This window comes from Delphinapterus leucas, chromosome 3 (assembly GCF_059928025.1).
Source record: "Delphinapterus leucas isolate spDelLeu-1000000601 "Yukka" chromosome 3, BTC_Dleu_Yukka2, whole genome shotgun sequence".
Classification (NCBI taxonomy): domain Eukaryota; kingdom Metazoa; phylum Chordata; class Mammalia; order Artiodactyla; family Monodontidae; genus Delphinapterus; species Delphinapterus leucas.
This window is the reverse complement of record NC_143131.1, coordinates 94,817,521-94,832,364: the sequence shown is the minus strand read 5'-3', so window position 1 is coordinate 94,832,364 and position 14,844 is coordinate 94,817,521. Positions and strand designations below refer to the sequence as shown.

The window sequence follows — 14,844 nt, the reverse complement described above, 5'->3', positions numbered from 1 at the left end:
ACAAAGATGCCATTGCAGTGCAGTGGGAAATAATGGTTTTCCCAATAAATGGTGCTAGATTATTTCTATACATACATGAGAGGAAAAAATATCTTGGTCCTTAGACTTTATACATAAAAATCAGTTCTGGATGGACTGAAGATTTAAATGTGAAAGGTAAAACTTCAAAGCTTGTAAAAAATTACACAGAAGGGTATCACCATGACCTTGCAATTGCCAAAGATTTATTAAACAAGACAGAAATAACATCAAGCATAAATAAAAAGGTTGATAAATTGGACTTCATTAAAATATAAAACTTCTGTTCATGAAAAGTTACTATTAAGAGAATAGGAAGATAAACCATGGAGTGGAAGGTGCTTTCAATACATATATCTGAATGAAGACTCACAGAACATATAAAAATATATTGTAAGTCAGTAAGAGAAAGCAGGCAAGCTATTTTTTTTAACGAGTAAAAGTATGGAACAGGAATTTCACCCCCCAAAAGATATTCAAATGACCAATAAACAAATATAAAGATACTTAATTTCATTAGTCATCAGGGTAATTTAAAATAACAATATGATGTGTTATGTATCTGCCAAAATGGTTTAAAATAAACACAACAATACCAAGTGTTTGTAAGGATGTGGAGCACCAACAACTTTCATATATTGCTGTTATGATTTTAAATTAATATAACAATTTTGAAATTCATATAACCACTTTGGAAAACTTTTTGGAAAATTCAGTATAGACTAAAGCTGTATATATGTAAATCCTCTGATCCAGCAATTCTACTCCCAGATATATACTCCATATCAATGAATGTATATGTACAAAAATACACTTGTAGGAAAATGCTTATTACAGCACTCTTTCTAATAAAGAAAAACTAAAAACAACCTAAATGTTCATGAACTGTAGAATGGGTAAATTGTAAAATTCAAACAGTGGAATATTACATGGTGATAAAAGAGAACAAAGTATTGCAACATGAAACAACAGGTATAAATCTCACAGAATTAACCTTGAGCTAAAAGGGCAAATATAATAGAGTCCACTTTTTATCATTCCATTTATATTAAGTTCTAAAACAGATAAACTAATCCATGCTGATAGAAGTTCTCAGAATAGTGATTTCTTTTACAGGGGTTGCTGACTGGAGGGAACAAGGAGAAGCCCCCTGCAGCTGTTAATATTCCCTTTCTTCATATGAGTGGTGGTTACACTGATTCTACATATATAAAACCTAATTTTTGTGCAGTATTATATTATACTTCAATTAAAACACACACCAAAACAGAAGTATAAATCATCCCATAGGCCAGATACATATTACTGATGTGTTGTCAAATACCTAGAATGTTAGCAGAATCAATCTTCCATTTTCAAACCAACATATGAATCTCAATATTTCCCAGGAGAATGAATGATCAAACAACTACTTTGGAGAAAAGAATTGTCATTAAAGCAATTTCTACCATCCCTACCTTGTCTCAGGGAGTTTGTGGCAAGTTACTCCATGAATGGAATAACTAAATACCAAACGGCACAAACAGAAGGTTACTCCTGTATTTCACAACAGTGCTATTAAGCTTAGAAATGATTAAATTAATTTTCACAAAATTATGCCTGAGTCAACTTATTTTATTTTTCTTACTATTGGTTATTTTGTGTTGATGTAGCTCCAATTTTGAATTTTGACCATCAGACCACTGATGTTTTAAAGGAAAGGCCTAAAACACCATGGTTTTAAAGATTCATTGTACTGAAAGGAACTAAGTTAAATATTTATTTTCAACTCAAACTTTTGAAATATTTGCTTGATAAAATAAAAGGAAGTCTCAACATTGGCTTTGCAGTCCTCGGAGATGGATTCTATTTCTTATTTTTATATTGATTCTCTACATCTATGTCCACATATATACACAGAAATGGTGATTTATTTTTCTTCTATTTTGTTTCTTCTACCTGCCCATACCTTCTAAGTTGTATTTTCTCTACAAATTTGATCTTGCAAGGCAAGCCATATAAATTTGATGCTTTCTAGGACACTGTGGTTTTAATTCTGGCAAGTCTACCAGCTGTACAGTGATGTTTTGGGACAGGAATATAGAAAATAATTAGCTAGGCTTTACCAAGTGAGGATAGCAGAGAGTAACATTCACTTCAAATCTTCCTTTTCTTAATAAAATTGCTATTCTTTATTCATATATCATCATCATCAGTCTTTAAGTGCTACTGACATTAGGGGTTAATAATGTTTAGAGCAAGATGTTAAGAAATAGCAACCTCTAAATATGTCAGCAATGTAGTTTTTAATTAAACCATGGTCCCTGGACCACTGCATCAAAACATCTATGATGCTAACTATGAGTTCAAAAGCTTGGGCTCCTCCCAGTGCCATGGAGATAGGCCCTGGGAACCTAAAACTCAACAATTCCTCAGGTGATTTTTATTCCTATTGGCACTAATGTTTGAGAATCAGTGGTTTCGGTCTTATTAAAGGTTTAAAATAATATACCAGAGAAAGAAGGGCCATACCATAATCTATTTATCAAGGTCCCCAGCTGGTGGTTTAGGGCCTTTATGGAGGCTTAATTCTTCAAGTGTGGTCTCCAGACCCCCAACGTCAACATCACTGAAGAACCTGTAAGGCCTCACCCAGAGCTACTCAATCAGAACCTCTGGGGATGAGGCCCAGAAATCTGTGTTTTAACAAGCTTTCTAGGTATTTTGATACGTACTAAGGTTTATGGACCACTGCCCTAAAAAAATGGTCACAACTCCTTTATCTTCCACCTACTACTGAGCTATATTGCCACTAGATTTATGTTTCCCTTGCCAGAGGACATACTTTAAAAAGGAAGAGCATAGGCTTAAACAGCAAACTAATCCAGAAATGATTCTTAAGATCAAGAGTTACATGGTACTGCTCCCAGACATTTGTACATTTTGTCCCTAACACTGTAGAAATTGAGAGAGAAACTGTACCTTGACCTTTGATCGCCTGCTTATAATTTATTACAAAGTAGACACAATTGCTTTCCCAAGACTCCTATTTTTCTCTGTTCTATGGGAAACCTTCATTCGATTCAAGAAAAAAAAATTACTTTTTTTCATTCTGAAGATTGTCTATATTTGACCTTCAGAGTTCTAAACTGCCAGTCCCTAAGAATTCATTCCTGCATTTCTAGGAGGTAGAACAACAAAAGGAATGAAATGATTCCTTGAGACCGCAAACCTCTGTAACAGTTTCTTTTCATGCTGGATAATTCACTGGCAACCATACTTCAAATTCCACTCTTCTCTTTGACCCACAAGGATTGGTATTATCACAAAATGGATACAGAGGTATATACTCATGAATCTAGATGTTTCTGCTAGCCACTATCCTAATTTATTATGTTTTTTTCCTTCTGGATTTAAAAATAGTTCATTGCAGCACCATTTACAATAGCCAGGACATGGAAGCAACCTAAATGTCCATCGACAAATGAATGGATAAAGAAGATGTGGCACATATATACAATGGAATATTACTCAGCCATAAAAAGGAACAAAATTGATTTATTTGTAATGAGGTAGATGGACCTAGAGTCTGTCATACAGAGTGAAGTAAGTTAGAAAGAGAAAAACAGATACCGTATGCTAACACATATATATGGAATCTAAAAAAAAAAACGGTACTGATGAACCTAGTGGCAGGGCAGGAATAAAGACGCAGTTGTAGAAAACAGACTTGAAAACACAGTGGGGGAAGGGGAAGCTGGGACGACGTGAGAGAGTAGCATTGACATATATACACTACCAAATGTAAAATGGATGCCTAGTGGGAAGTTGCTGCATAGCACAGGAAGATCAGCTCGATGCTTGTGACAACCTAGAGTGGTAGGATAGGGAGGGTAAGAGGGAGACGCAAGAGGGAGGGGATATGGGGATATATGTGTACATATAGCTGATTCACTTTGTTGTACAGCAGAAACTAACACAACATTGTAAAGCAATTGTAGTCTAATAAAGATATTAAATTTAAAAAAATAGTTAAAATTTAAAATAAAATTTGCTAACATCATTAAACTACAGAAAAGTATAAAGAAAGTACTATGGCCTATGATCATGAAAAAGCATTATCCTGTTATTCAGTGAACTCATTTACTTTTTTTTTTTTTTTTTTGCGATACGTGGGCCTCTTACTGTTGTGGCCTCTTCCGTTGCGGAGCACAGGCTCCGGACGCACAGGCTCAGCGGCCATGGCTCACGGGCCCAGACACTTCGTGGCATGTGGGATCTTCCCAGACCGGGGCACAAACCCGTGTCCCCTGCATCGGCAGGCGGACTCTCAACCACTGCGCCACCAGGGAAGCCCTCATTTACTTTTTATAAAATAGAAACTAATGCATATAGTGAAAAAGCTAAAGCAGTACTGAAAAGTATAAAATTAAAAGGAAAGACATTTACTAGCCCCTACTCTTTTTCTACAGACTTTGACACTGTCAACAGATAAAGGGAATCGTATTATGTATACTCTTAGGAGGTTATTTAAAATGTATCACCATTCCTCTTATAAGAATATAGCATTTATCTCATGTAAAAGGAGACAGAACTTCAATTTTACAAATATTACAAATAAAAAATGAGATAGAATCACTAATGGAGACTTAATAATAAATATTTTAAGAAAATATCCTATGCAACTCAATGTGAAATGGAAAAGTTCTTAGAAACATGTAACTAACCAAGACTGAATCAAAAAGAAATAGAAAATTTGAATAGGCTATTACTAGTAGAGATTGAACCAGTAATCAAAAACCTCCAACAAAGAAAAGCCCAGAACCAGATGGTTTCACTGGTGAATTTTACCAAACATTTAAAGAAGAATTAACACCAGTCCTTCTCAAACTTTTCCAAAAAAATCGAAGAGGAGGGAACACTCCCAAACACATTTTACAAGGCCAGCATTATCCTGATACCAAAACCAGCAAAGGACACTACTAGAAAAGAAAACTACAGACCAATATCCCTGATGAATATAGATGCAAAAATCCTCAGTAAAACACTAGAAGACTGAATTCAGCAGCACACTAAGAGGATCATTGGCCATGATCAAGCGGGATTTAACCCTAAAATGCAAGTATACTTCAACATATACAAAATAATGAATGTGATAAGTCACATTAATAGAATGAAAGAAAAGAATCATATGGTCATCTCAATAGACAAAGAAAAAGCATTTGACAAAATTCAACATCCAATCTTGATAGAAACTCTTAAATTAGGCATAGAAGGAACATATCTCAACATAGTAAAGGCTATCTATAACAAACCCACAGCTAACGTTATGCTCAGTGGTGAAAGTTGAAAGCTTTTCCTCTAAGATGAGGAACAAGACAAGAGTGCTCATCACTCCTGTTCAATATAGTACTGGAAGTCATAGCTAGAGTAATCAGGCAAGAAAAAGTAATAAAAGGTATCAGAACTGGAAAGAAAGTAGTAAAATTGTCTCCATTTGCACATGACATTATTTTATATATAAAAAATCTTAAAGACTCAACAATAACAACAAAAAATCTGTTAGATCTAATCAATGAATTCAGGAGACTTGCAGAATACAAAAATAACAAAAAAATCAGAGTTTTTATACACTAAAAACAAATTTTCTGAAAAATAAAAAAAGAACACATTTACAATAGCATGAAAAACAATAAAATATTTAAGAATAAATTTAACTTATGAGGTAAAAGATCTCTACTTGGAAAACTTCAAGACAATAATGAAAGAAATCAAAGAAACAAATAAATGGAAAAGTATCTCATGTTCATGGACTGGAAGAATATTGTTAAAATGGTAATATTACCAAAGCCACTTATAGATTCAATGAAATCCCTATCATGATTCTAATGGATTTTTTTTTTTACAGGGGTAAAAAAGCACTTTTAAAATTTGTATGGAAACACAAAAGACCCTGAATAGCCAATGGAGAAATCTAAAGTGAAATTTGTGAATTTGTGGGAAAACAAATTAAATTGAATTAAAAAGAATTAACCTAGAAGTTTGCCTGGACAGATTTTTTCAAATCATTAAGGAAAAGATAATTCTTATGCTATGTCATGCAAATTTCCAGGTCATAGAAAAAGATAGACAAATTATAAAGCAAGCATAACCTGTGTGCGAGAATTCGGCAAACTCAGCTTAAAAACAAATCAAAACAAAGTTACTAACAAATCTATTTGTAAATTAAAAAATGCAAGATCCTCAATGAAGTATTAGAAAATCTAACTCATCCATATATTCAAAGGCTAAAACACTAAAACCAAGTAGCTTTTACTCAATTAATTACAGGATGTTTTAATAGTAGGACATCTATTATCACAACTTAACATACATACTATACTAGACTCTAATCCCCAAGAAGGTAGGATTCAGGACCTTTGGAGTTTTTATCCCTACAAGTATATTTAGTGCCAAGCACAGTGCCTGAGACAAAATAGGATTTTAATAAATATTTCATAAAGTAGTGAATAAAATTAATTAATAAGTCAACCAGAAAAATCAAAGGAGAAAAGCAATGATTATCAATAAATGCCCAAAGTTATTTCAAGAAATTCAACCTCTAGCCCTGGTGAAGAAATCATGTTATTCTATGAATAACAACACTTCCTTAATATGAAAAAGACCATCTAAGCTGAATCATCATCAATATTACACTGAACAATAAATTATTGGGCATATTCTTTTTATTCATAGGAACAGTAGCTATTAATTATAAAGCATTTCTTGAATTAAGCCAGAAAAGAAGAGGTATAATAATGATAAATAGGAGAAAATTATTCATATAATACTTGTTTACCTAGATAACCCAAGAAAATTAAGTTTTAAAATATCAAATGAAAAGGATTAGCAGGCATGGTAAACTATTAATAGTAGAAACTAGAGGTTGGGTACATGGATATCCACTGAAAAATGCTTTCAACTTTTCCATATGTTTGAAGTTTTTCATGGTGAAATGTTTAGAAAAAAATATTAGAACTAATAATATATTTCAGCAGCATGGTGAGTTCAAAAGAAAAACAAGGTTAAATAACTACACTATAAATACAATAAGAGCTTTGGAAAAATAAAAGATGATCATATTTGACAGACAGAAATAATATCAAATCTCTTAGAAAAACCAAAACAAAAAACGATAACATAGCTAAAGGAAGACTTTGAAATGTTAACTAACTCAGACAAAGGGACTAAATATACATTGCCAAGCAAAACCAGCTGAGGACTGAAGACTCATTTAGATATTCATGAACTTCCTTCAGGACTAACTTCAATTCCTGAAAATTTCACTAACCTAATAAAAAAAGCAACCAAGATAGCCTATTGGCAACAAATTACCCTGATACGTATATTTTTAAACATCTTTATTGGAGTATAATTGCTTTACAATGGTGTGCTAGTTTCTGTTTTATAACAAAGTGAATCAGTTATACATATACATATGCCCCCATATCTCTTCCCTCTTGCCTCTCCCTCCCTCCCACCCTATCTATCCCACCTCACCTATCCCACCCCTCTAGGTGGTCACAAAGCAACGAGCTGATCTCCCTGTGCTACCGGGCTGCTTCCCATTAGTTACCTATTTTACGTTTGGTAGTGTATATATGTCCATGCCACTCTCTCACTTTTTCCCAACTTATCCTTCTTCCTCCCTGTATCCTCAAGTCCATTCTCTAGTAGGTCAGCACCTTTATTCCCATCTTGCCCCTAGGTTCTTCATGACTTTTTCTTTTTTTTTTTTTTTTAGATTCCATATATGTGGGTTAGCATACAGTATTTGTTTTCCTTTCTGACTTACTTCACTCTGTATGACAGACTCTAGGTCCATCCACCTCAATATAAATAACTCAATTTCATTTCTTTTTATGGATGAGTAATATTCCATTGTATATATGCGCCACATCTCCTTTATCCATACACCGGTTGATGGACACTTAGGTCGCTTGCATGTCCTGGCTGTTGTAAATAGAGCTGCAATGAACATTTTGGTACATGACTCTTTTTGAATTACGGTTTTCTCATGTTATATACCCAGTAGTGGAATTGCTAGGTCATACAGTAGTTCTATTTTTAGTTTTTTAAGGAATCTCCATACTATTCTCCATAGTGGCTGTATCAATTTAAATTCCCACCAACAGTGCAAGAGGGTTCCCTTTTCTCCACACCCTCTCTAGCATTTATTGTTTGTAGATTTTTGGTGACGGCCATTCTGACCGGTGTGAGATAATATCTCATTGCAGTATTGATTTGCATTTCTCTAATGATTAATAATGTTGAGCATTCTTTCATGTGTTTGTTGGCAATCTGTATATCTTTGGAGAAATGTCTATTTAAGTCTTCTGCCCATTTTTGGATTGGGTTGTTTGTTTTGTTGATATTGAGCTGCATGTGCTGCTTGTAAATTTTGGAGATTAATCCTTTGTCAGTTGTTTCATTTGCAACTATTTTCTCCCATTCTGAGGGTTGTCTTTTTGTCTTGTTTATGGTTTCCTTTGCTGTGTAAAAGGTTTTAAGTTTCACTAGGTGCCATTTGCTTATTTTTCTTATTTCCATTTCTGTAGGAGGTGGGTCAAAAAGGATCTTGCTGTGATTTATGTCATAGAGTGTTCTGCCTATGTTTTCCTCTAAGAGTTTTATGGTGTCTGGTCTGACATTTGGTCTTTAATCCATTTTGAGTTTATTTTTGTGTATGGTGTTACGGAATGTTCTAATCTCATTTTTTACATGTAGCTGTCCAGTTTTCACAGCACCACTTATTGAAGAGGCTGTCTTTTCTCCACTGTATCTTCTTGCCTCCTTTATCAAAGATAAGGTGACCATATGTGCGTGGGTTTATCTCTGGGCTTTCTATCCTGTTCCATTGATCTATATTTCTGTTTCTGTGCCAGTATCATACTGTCTTGATTACTGTAGCTTTGTAGTGTAGTCTGAAGTCAGGGAGCCTGATTCCTCCAGCTCCGTTTTTCTTTCTCAACATTGCTTTCGCTATTTGGAGTCTTTGTGTCTCCATACAAATTGTGAAATTTTTTGTTCTCATTCTGTGAAAAATGCCAGTGGTAGTTTGATAGGGATTGCATTGAATCTGTAGATTGCTTTGGGTAGTAGAGTCATTTTCACAATGTTGATTCTTCCAATCCAAGAACATGGTATATCTCTCCGTCTGTTTGTATCATCTATAATTTCTTTCATCATTGTCTTATAATTTTCTGCATATAGGTCTTTTGTCTCCTTAGGTAGGTTTATTCCTAGATACTTTATTCTTTTTGTTGCAATGATAAATGGGAGTGTTTCCTTAATTTCACTTTCATATACTTGATCATTAGTGTATAGAAATGCAAGAGATTTCTGTGCATTAGTTTTGTATCCTGCTACTTTACCAACTTCATTGATGAGCTCTAGTAGTTTTCTGGTAGCATCTTTAGGATTCTCTATGTATAGTATCATGTCATCTGCAAACAGTGACAGCTTTACTTCTTTTCTGAATTGGATTCCTTTATTTCTTTTTCTTCTCTGATTGCTGTGGCTAAAACTTGCAAAACTATGTTGAATAACAGTGGTGAGAGTGGGCAACTCTGTCTTGTTCCTGATCTTAGTGGAAATGATTTCAGTTTTTCACCATTGAGGACGATGTTGGCTGTGGGTTTGTCATACATGGCCTTTATTATATTGAGGTAAGTTCCCTCTATGCCTACTTTCTGGAGAGTTTTTATTATAAATGGGTGTTGAATTTTGTCAAAACCTTTCTCTGCATCTATGGAGATGATCATATGGTTTTTATCCTTCAATTTGTTAATATGGTGTATTACATTGATTGATTTGCATATATTGAAGAATTCTTGCATTCCTGGGATAAACCCCACTTGATCATGGTGCATGATCCTTTTTTTTTTTTTTTTTTTTTGCAGTACGTGGGCCTCTCGCTGTTGTGGCATCTCCCGTTGCAGATCACAGGCTCCGGATGCGCAGGCTCAGCGGCCATAGCTCACGGGCCCAGCTGCTCCATGGCACGTGGGATCTTCCCGGAGCAGGGCACGAACCCGCATCCTCTGCATCGGCATGCAGACTCTCAACCAGTGCGCCACCAGTGAAGTCCCATGATCCTTTTAATGTGCTGTTGGATTCTGTTTGCGAGTAGTTTGTTAAGGATTTTTGCATCAATGTTAATCAGTGATATTGGCCTATAGTTTTCTTTCTTTATGACATCTTTGTCTGGTTTTGGTACCAGGGTGATGGTGGCCTCGTAGAATGAGTTTGGGGGTGTTCCTCCCTCTGCGATATTTTGGAAGAGTTTGAGAAAGATAGGTGTTAGCTCTTCTCTAAATGTTTGATAGAATTCGCCTGTGAAGCCATCTGCTCTTGGGCTTTTGTTGGAAGATTTTTAATCACAGCTTCAATTTCAGTGCTTGTGATTGGTCTTTTCATATTTTCTATTTCTTCCTGGTTCAGTCTCGGAAGGTTGTGCTTTTCTAAGAATTTGTCCATTTCTTCCAGGTTGTCCATTTTATTGGCATATAGTTGCTTGTAATAATCTCTCATGATTTGTTGTATTTCTGCAGTGTCAGTTGTTAGTTCTCCGTTTTCATTTCTAATTCTATTGATTTGAGTCTTCTCCCTTTTTCTCCTGATGTCTCTGGCTAATGGTTTATCAATTTTGTTTATCTTCTCAAAGAACCAGCTTTTACTTTTTTTGATCTTTGTTATGGTTTCCTTCATTTCTTTTTATTTCTGATTTGATCTTTATGATTTCTTTCCTTCTGCTAATTTTGGGGGCTTTTTGTGCTTCTTTTTCTAATTGCTTTAGGTGTAAGGTTACGTTGTTTATTTGAGATGTTTCTTGTTCCTTCAGGTAGGATTGTATTGCTATAAACTTCCCTCTTGGAATTGCTCTTGCTGCATCCCATAGGTTTTGGGTCACCATGTTTTCATTGTCATTTGTTTCTAGGTATTTTTTGATTTCCTCTTTAATTTCTTCAGTGATCTCTTGGTTATTAGTGTGTTGTTTAGCTTCCATGTGTTTGTATTTTTTACAGATTTTTCCCTGTAATTGATATCTAGTCTCATAGCATTGTGGTTGGAAAAGGTACTTGATACGATTTCAATTTTCTTAAATTTACCAAAGCTTGATTTGTGACGCAAGATATGATCTATCCTGGAGAATGTTCCATGAGCACAACGTGTATTCTGTTGTTTTTGGATGGAATGTCCTGTAAATATCAATTAAGGCCATCTTGTTTAATGTGTCATTTAAAGCTTGTGTTTCCTTATTTATTTTCATTTTGGATGATCTGTCCATGGTGAAAGTGGGGTGCTAAAGTCCCCTACTATGATTGTTACTGTCAATTTCCCCTTTTATGGCTGTTAGTATTTGCCTTATGTATTGAGGTGCTCCTATGTTGGGTGCATAAATATTTACAATTGTTATATCTTTTTCTTGGATTGATCCCTTGATCATTATGTAGTGTCCTTCTTTGTCTCTTGTAGTGGTCTTTATTTTAAAGTCTATTTTGTCTGATATGAGAATTGCTACTCCAGCTTTCTTTTGATTTCCATTTGCATGGAGTATCTTTTTCCATTCCCTGACTTTCATTCTGTATGTGTCCCTTAGTCGGAAGTTGGTCTCTTGTAGGCAGCAAATATACGGGTCTTGTTTTTGTATCCATTCAGCCAGTCTATGCCTTTTCGTTGGAGCATTATATCCATTTACATTTAAGGTAATTATCGATATGTATGTTCCTATTACCATTTTCTTACTTGTTTTGGGTTTGTTATTGTAGGTCTTTCCCTTCTCGTGTTTCCTGCCTAGAGATGTTCCTTTAGCATTTGTTGTAAAGCTGGTTTGGTTGTGCTGAATTCTCTTAGCTTTTGCTTGTCTGTAAAGATTTTAATTTCTCCATCAAATCTGAATCAGCTCCTAGGTTAGAGTCATCTTGGTGGTAGGTTTATCCTCCTTCATCACTTTAAATATGTCCTGCCACTCCCTTGTGGCTTACAGAGTTTCTGCTGGAAGATCAGCTGTTCACCTTATGGGGATCCCCTTGTGTGTTATTTGTTGATTTCCCTTGCTGCTTTTAATATTTTTTCTTTGTATTTAATTTTTGATAGTTTGATCCATATGTGTCTTGGTATGTTTCTCCTTGGATTTATCCTCTACGGGACTCTCTGTGCTTCCTGGACTTGATTAACTATTTCCTTTCCCATATTGGGGAAGTTTTCAACTATAATCTCCTAAATATTTCCTCAGCCCCTTTCTTTTTCTCTTCTTCTTCTGGGACCCCTTTAATTCCAATGTTGGTGCATTTAATATTGTCCCAGAAGTCTGAGACTGTCCTCAATTCTTTTCATTCTTTTTTCTTTATTCTGCTCTGCAGTAGTTATTTCCACTACTTTATCTTCCAGGTCACTTATGCATTCTTCTGCCTCAGTTATCCTGCTACTGATCCCTTTTAGAGAATTTTTAATTTCATTTATTGTGTTGTTCATCACTGTTTGTTTGCTCTTTAGTTCTTCTATCCTTGTTAAACGTTTCTTGTATTTTCTCCATTCTAAGATTTTGGATCATATTTACTATTATTCTGAATTCTTTTTCAGGTATACTGCCTATTTCCTCTTCATTTATTAGGTCTGGTGGGGTTTTGCCTCACTCTTTCATCTGCTGTGTTTCTCTGTCTTCTCATTTTCTTAACTTACTGTGTTTGGGGTCTCTGTTTTGCAGGCTACAGGTAGTAGTTCCCGTTGTTTTCAGTGTCTGTCCCCAGTGGCTCAGTTTGGTTTAGTGGGTTGTGTAGGCTTCCTGGTTTAGGGGACTAGTGCCTGTGTTTTGGTGGAGGAGGCTGGATCTTGTCTTTCTGGTGGGCAGGTCCATGTCTGGTGGTGTGTTTTGGGGTGTCTGTGGCCTTATTATGATTTTAGGCAGCCTCTCTGCTAATGTGTGTGGTCATGTTCCTGTCTTGCTAGTTGTTTGGCATAGGGTGTCCAGCACTGTAGCTTGCTGCTTTTGGAGTGGAGCTGGGTCTTAGCATTGAGATGGAAATCTCTGGGAGAGTTTTTGCCGTTTGATATTACATGGAGCTGGGTGGTCTCTTGTGGACCAGTGTCCTGAACTTGGCTCTCCCACCTCAGAGGCACAGCCCTGATGCCTAGCTGGAGCACCAAGAGCCTGTTATCCACACGGCTCAGACTTTTGGGAGGTATAAGTTTTTCTGCCAGCGTTCAGTAGGTGTTCTATAGGAGTTGTTCCACATGTAGATGTATTTCTGCTATATTTGTGGGAGGAAGGTGATCTCTTCATCATACTCTTCCACCATCTTGAAGCTCCTCCTCTATCCTGATATTTCAACAGCCAAATTAATGTGAAATATATTTGATGTTTTAAAATAAAATTATAAGATAATCTGATTCGATGAAAGGAGTATTACATAAACATTTTTATAAATGGGAATACAATTGATCTTGATTTTTTTAAGATTCTCTAGATGGACTCATGTCATTTTATCAATACAATTTTGTTTGCCTTACAGATAGTTTGTATTGACTGCTAACAGGAAGCATACCAGAACAGAAGCAAACAGGACTAGCAAACAGGACCCTGTCAGAGAAAATGGTATGCTTTTGCTCTTAGCTTCTCTGTTTTGCTTTTAGTTTTTGCATATGCAGGTATATCATATCTAGATCAAACATGTTTCCGTAATAACTGTCTAAATTTCAGTTATGTATATTGATGGAGACTTCAACAACCAAAACATCTCTGAAAATGAACTGTGGGCAACCAATCAATGGACCTGTGTGTGTGTGAAGATGAGAAGGACATAGCTACTGCCCTCTGCAACTGACAAGCCCTGGTCTAGGGTGGTGATTTACCTGAGGTCACATTGTAGCATAGTTGCTGGCAGAACATTTCCCAGGGTATATATTTGTACTTGTGATGAATAAATCTGCTGTAACTTAATGTGTTCATTAATGAATCAGAAGAGAAGATAGGGTAGGTGACACTACACAACTCACTTAATCTCTTGCAGCCTCTAGTTTTTCAGACCATTTCTGTGTTTCTTCGGCAGGACTATTTCTACTCCCTGAGCACTAGCTTCTCTCTTCACCTTCAAGAACTTGCCATTAGGTTGGCCAGAACAATCTTCCTCCATCTCTTTCCCCTTCCTTTGCTTTCTTTAGCCTGTCTTTTTCATTCAGACCTCAGCGTAAATGAAACATTTTCTTCGGAAACCTCCCCTCATCCTCCAGATATGAGGTAGTTGCTCCTCCTATGATCTCCCACAGAAACCTGTCATGTTGCCTTTATCAGCTGTATATTTGCCTATTTTTATGTGTATTTTCTTCTCTAGACTGAGAAGTTTCAGAGGTCTGGGGCTGTTTTGTCTTTTTCATTATTTTATCTCAAGGAACCAAGATGTTGCAAACAAATGTGGTTTGCAAAGCACAAAGTGAAACACAAGTGGTGCCATTTTATAAACCATCATGTGAATGGTGACACCTAGAGATGTATAGGATACAACCGACACCAGCTCTACTATAATGCTATCATGTCAAAGTCTTAATACATTTTTGTGGGATTAATGAATATTAAACCAAATATTCCCTAAAATCCTTCCAATTCTAAAATTCTACAACTATTCATAACACTTACAAAATAGATCCCAGTATAAATTACAAAAACTGCCAAATTATATACACAAAACTTACACACACAAATACTCAGTTTAGAATACATAGGCAATTCAATTTTACTGTACAATCAAATGAAATACAAGTTATAGTAATAATAGTGAAAGATATTTATTAAAGTACTTAGAAGTAGAT

At 35.5% G+C, this 14,844-nt stretch overlaps 1 long non-coding RNA gene across 5 annotated transcripts in view; it reads right to left on the bottom strand.

Annotated features, from left to right (window-relative positions):
- The window catches only part of LOC111183562 (uncharacterized), a 152,985-nt gene that overhangs the window by 24,302 nt on the left and 113,839 nt on the right, over positions 1 to 14,844 (bottom strand). For all 5 annotated transcript variants that reach the window (XR_016392734.1, XR_016392737.1, XR_016392735.1 and 2 more), the window contains one exon: positions 1 to 14,844. This exon is cut by the window's left edge and continues 24,302 nt beyond it; it is cut by the window's right edge. This is a non-coding gene — a long non-coding RNA (uncharacterized LOC111183562).